The sequence below is a fragment of the Macaca fascicularis genome, chromosome 6 (genome assembly GCF_037993035.2).
Source record: "Macaca fascicularis isolate 582-1 chromosome 6, T2T-MFA8v1.1".
NCBI lineage: Eukaryota > Metazoa > Chordata > Mammalia > Primates > Cercopithecidae > Macaca > Macaca fascicularis.
Window position 1 is genome coordinate 67,171,766 of NC_088380.1, and position 5,754 is coordinate 67,177,519.

Consider the following 5,754-nt stretch of genomic DNA (forward strand, 5'->3'; position numbering starts at 1 on the left):
CGTTCTGTCTTTCACATCCTTCTAATCTGAGGACAGGTAGACAGGAAGATCATTCCTGACCAGGAGCATGATGCTTAGACCTAAAAGTGACCCTGTTCTGTATCTAAGTCAACCCCCGTCCTCCTAAATATTCAGTGGATGTATCTAACTAAGAAAATGCAAACTATAGGACTGTATACCTATAAATGTTATCCCTGGAAAGAAAAGTAACATGTGGTAAATGTACAAAAAAATATGGAAAAAATTTGCATGTTATCCTTGTGCAGGGGCCATGCTAATCTTCTCTGTACTGTTCCAATTTGAGTCTACGTGCTGTTAAGCAATCTCCAGAATATTTTAAAATGAATCTACTACAATAGAAAAGATCAAAGGGTGTCAGATAGTAAGCACTGTTTTGTAAAACGTTTGTATAAGTTGCATACGTGTGTATAAGTGTGAATCAGGATGTAAAGTTTCCTTCTGACTGTGGGTTGTGCCAGCAAATGTTGGGAGCCACTGGTATGGTGGAAAGAGCCTTGAAAGTGGGTTCAAATACTTAGTTCCAGTCTCTGCTGTGGCAGCAACTACCTGTGTGAGTGCGGCCAAGGACGTTATCCCCTCAGGCCCTCCATTTCCTTATTTTTCAAATGAGCAGGTTGGACTAGATTATTTTTGAGTTCCATTCCTCTCAGATTCTATCAGTCTGGGGGTTCTTTCATGGCATCACTGAAACACAGAAGCCTTCTAAATGGGAAGGATGGGTGGAAAGAGGGGACAGGCTCAGAACAGCAAGCAGGAGCCAGGTGCAGCCACGTGACTTTGCCGAAAGCAGTTGCTGCCAGTGCTCATGCTCACTGCCTGTCATCATGTTGGTGGCACCCCTAGATCCTGCTGCCATGAGGGTGTGAATGATGACCACGGTTAAATCCAAATTGGAGCTTGTGGATGGCAGTGGAGGTGAGGACTGCCAAACGCATGCACCTGGTCCCAGGCTTGGCACTGCGAGGGCTCAGAAGCAGTTCTTAATGACAAGCATGATAGTGGGAAGCAAAGGAAAGGCAACTTAAATAGAACAAGTTGAAATTTAGGAGCCGTATTCCCTCTACAATCTAAGTAGCCCTGGAGTAATAAAGACCTTCTTTGGAAAAAAAAAAAAATAAGGGAGGGGAGCAATTTCAGCAGATATGCAATGAGAAATTTCTACTGTAACTCCTCTTCTGTTGTAGACTAGCATTTAGTTTTTTGTGAAGAGCAGGGACCTGTTCTCACTTTTCACTCATTTGATGGGTAAGATACAAAGTTAATTTCATGGTGGTAAAACACCCAAGAGGTTGCTTGCTTTCCATTAATATAGAAGACATCTTTGACATTAACACATAGGAGATTATATACATATATACACACACACACGAGAGCTGATAAATGCATTTAATGCATAAATTATTTATTGGTCTTGGGACGGCATACAACATGACAAGAAATGAGATATATCTGTGTGATATGCTTGCACACATAGAAATTGAAGGAGTATTTTTTTTCCTCAGGTAGAAACATAATTCCAGAAAACATTCTGACTTTGAAGAACAAAAGTACAAAGATGTTCCAACAGTTGAATGTTACAGTTTTGCAAAATTTCTTATTATTCATTGCATTTGGAAACAGGGCATGGAGAAGAAAATCATCTTTCTCAGCCTAAATCTCTTTAGCATGCTCCAGGTTCATGTCACCGGCTAGGTAAGATTTAATAAGATGTGTCTGTTGGCCTGTACAAAACCTGGCTGACAAGAGCCTTGTGTGTCATGACGCAGATCAAAAGTGGGCTTGGTTGTTGTTCAGTACTGTGTATTTTTAAAGAAATAAATTAATAATTTAACGCCTTTTAGAACTTGTGGAGGGCACCAGACTGACAGCTTGGGGCTGGGGCCTGTCTACTGCCCAGAAGCATCATGAGTGCAAGTCTGGAAATGTCCCCACCCAGCCCACAGGAGAGCCTCCCCGAGTCTTCCTTCCATAAGACCCAGGAGAAAATGTAGCATGGTGGTTGGGTCCCAGCATGACCTGGGGTGTGCAGGAGGCACTGCTGGACAGAGTGGGGAGAAAATGCGCTTATCAGCCCCTCCTTTTGGGTAGGTGGCTGGGGAGATTTAAGAGGTGAGTACCTTTCTGGTCATGACCCATCACTGCTGGAACTAACTAAACCCAGGAACCTCATGTAGGAATTTGGTGGGGCCACTTCTTCAGTTACTCTATCTACTTTCAAACTACAAAAACAAAAAAATCCAAAACCAAAACAAAAAAATAACTCAGTACGAAGTCTCAACAGAAAACAAGAAAAACTCCACAGTCTGTGCTAACCAAGTGGCTGTTATTTTTGGCTGTGGCTGGGCTGGTGAGATGCTCTTTGGCCGTCTGTCACTATGCACAGCAGTCTGACTGGAATTTTAGCGAGCCAGGAAAGGGATGGTTATATTTGGCCTCTGGAAGGGAAGTTGCTGAGATGGAGACTGTGCTTTGGGTCATAGGATTTGAGCCAGCAGGAGGGGAAGCAACTTGCCCCATTTCCCATTTTCAGCTGAGGAAGCGGGTGGGACAACACAGCCGAAACCTTTGTCAGGAAGAGGTCTCTAGGTGAACACACCACACTGTTCCCAGAGGAGCTTATTCCAGCCCAAGGAGACTGGCCTTGGCCTGACTGGCCAGGTGAGTGTGGGCTCAGCTATAGTGCCTGTGAAGCAGGATTATTGCCTCTGTTAGTCTTCATTTAGCCCTTGGCACTGGATCTAGGCCTTCTCCTGGTATTATATTCATGGAAGCATCTAGGACTTGTTTACTAGTTACTATTCATGTGCCCCTATGTTTGCTCCTGGAATGTCAGCATTTTGGTTTACTTTTAGGACCCACAGAGCTTCTACATACAAGGACATTTCAAAATTTTTAAAAATCAGACATTGGACTAGGTTGCCTTCCCCGTTTAAGCTCTAGGTTATGTGTGTGTATATATATATGCACACACACACACACACATATATATACACACACACATATACATACACTATATATATGTACACATATATATACACACACACACATAACCTAGAGCTTAAATGGGGAAGGCAACCTATATGTATTATGTATACACACATAACCTAGAGCTTAAACAGGAAGGCAACCTATATAATAAATTATTAAATCTTCAATTATATTATAAAAAGAATGACATTCAAGTCATGATAGAAAAACAAGATTATTGTTTATAGAGATATCACTAAAATATGCATTTTGTAAGGCTCATTGATTTATTTCCAATTCGAGAAGCAACATAGACATACAAAATGGTTCATTAGATATTCATTATACCTCCTTGGCTGCTTTTATTAGAAGTACCCATGATGCCAATGGCAAGGTTGATATTTTCAGGGGTAGAATCAATGCTTGAAACTCATCAATATCTTATAAGCAGTTTTGGTTTAAGGTATTTTGATGATTTCATTGAAATGTTTTACCCCATTAAAAAGCTATAACTTAAACTGTGGTGCAGGGCAGGCACACATTAGATGATAAATGGCTTTGTGTAAGAGATTTCAGATTTGTCAAATCTGCATTAAAGAACTATATTTGAAATTGGTTGGAAGGTTGGGTGAATTCTCTAGGTAAAAATGGCATTTGTTTTATGGATCTCTCCGAAACAATTTCCCAAGAGTTTTCATTTGAATAAATCACATCTAAGTTCAGCACTCCAGAAACAGCTAGAACGGGAGAGTTGCCTTTGCTTTTCTGCTTCCTCTTTTCTGGTCAAAGAGTCAATTTCCTCATCTGTAAAGGGAGTGAGACTAGATAATCTGGAGGTCAAAGTACTTACAGCCTTTCACTTATTAATTCATTCACTTAATGCTTATTTACTGAGCAGGGGTGGGCATGTTCTGGCACTAAAGGAACAGCAACATACAAAACCTAGTCCTTGTTCTGGTGGAGGTGACATCTTACAAGGAGAAAGACAATAAACAGATGAGATAATTTCATGAATAATGTATTGCTATGAAGGCAGGAAAGAGTATTGTGTTTAGAAGTTGTGGGTGGGTGGTGCCTGCAACCTTCTCTGAGAAAGAGTCATTTCAGCTGAAGAGAAGCCAGGAGTGAACATCTAGAGGAAGAGTATTCCAGAGAGAGTAACAGCCAGGGTGAGAGGCAATGCAATAGCATGCTAGGGGAAGAGAAGTGTCCAGGTCTTCCCTTCTTGGGTCTTCCTCCCCTGCCTCTGCTGCAACGGTGAATACTCTGCTGTAAGGAAGTGACTGAGGCCAAGGTGGCTGCAGAAAGAGTACAGAAGGGAGAGAGATCAGAGGATGGGGAACACTGGGGTCAGAGGTGGATAGATCTGTTACAATAGACTAGGCTGCACTGCAATGATGAGTAAGCACCCCATCTCAGTGGCTTAGCCAAGCACATGTTTCTTTCTTGCTCGTGTTGTGGTCTGATGCCAGTCTGATGCTCCTCTCTGAGTAGGGATACAGATTCTTGCTGTCATGTGTCTCCACCATCGCAGGGTCCTTTATTTTCAGTCTCACAAATTGGAAGGGGAGAATGAGTGGAATATTGTGTTGAATGTTTTAGAGGCCAGCCCTGTACTGGCCACCTGACTAGAATCCAGTGACATGACTCTAATCTAATTGGTGAGCATCGAGTCAGTTTTTGCCAAAAGAGAAAAAGGCATAAAAGAAGGGGTTCTACCGCTCTCCCCAAATCCTTGAAGACTTGCACTGCACATGTACCATCTTGACCAGGAGTGCTGGTGAAGGGGTTCAGATGAGGAGGTAATGTCCTCACAGTGATGACTTCTCATCGTCTCCACTAGACAGTACACGGAGAAGAAAGACTGGGGAAAAGGTCACCATTTCAGCCCTTGAAGGGAGCTCAGGAAGATGAGCCTTTCACTTTAAGCTCAAACCAAGTTATTTTGCTGCTTGTTCTGAATCTGGAGGAAGAGCCAGGTTTGATGCGAGAGGCTCCTAACTCCTATTGCCTGGCATTCAAGACTTCCTTCCATCTGTCTTTAGCTCATGTTCTATCCAACATTGCTTCTCACATCTCAGAACATCTGCTCTAGCCAGGCCAGACTTCTCCAGCCTTCCCATCCAATAGAGAATGAACTTCATTCTCCTGTGTTCTCATCATTCTTCTCTTGCAGTGCCTGGTCCCTCCTCTCCACCCAAATCTTATGAGTCCTTTTTATCTTTGTGGAAGTTCGCTGCCTTGGGGGGGCCTCAGCTCTGGGGGATCATATGCATTGTTCCTATGTACCACTGGTGGAATAGCCTGGCTCAAAGGGGTACAGTCACAAAGAGGCTGTACATTTCTCCTACCCAGCTTCAGATATGCTCAGGCAGGTCCCTACTTCCTGTGCTTTGGAGACATCTCGTGCAGATGCCTTGGCTTTCTGGATTACTTCCAACTACTAGAAAAGCCTCAATTCTGATAATGAGATTTCTTTTCAGTGTTAAAGGTCCAGTTCAGCTTAATGTCAAACTTCAATCTCACCTGCAAATCAAAGTTAGTGATATCAGCTGAAGCTCAGGTTCATGCAGTTGGGAAGGAGGGGTTGGTTGGCAATTTTATTCTCTCTCTACCTCATCTCTCTTCTGGCTCTTCCAGTGAGATTAGAGGAAGAGGGACAGAAAAACATCTCACATCAAGATTCTTTCTTGGCTGTGGTTGAGAGGCCCTGCAATGCCCTTCATTCTGGCAGAGTTCTTTCATGAGGCACATTTTTGGCAACCC

The 5,754-nt window shown here is 42.9% G+C and overlaps 1 pseudogene; it reads right to left on the reverse strand.

The window, feature by feature from the left end:
* Window positions 1-228: 228 nt before the first annotated feature.
* LOC123574209 (U6 spliceosomal RNA) lies at window positions 229-323 on the reverse strand (annotated as a pseudogene).
* Between the last annotated feature and the right edge of the window lie 5,431 nt (window positions 324-5,754).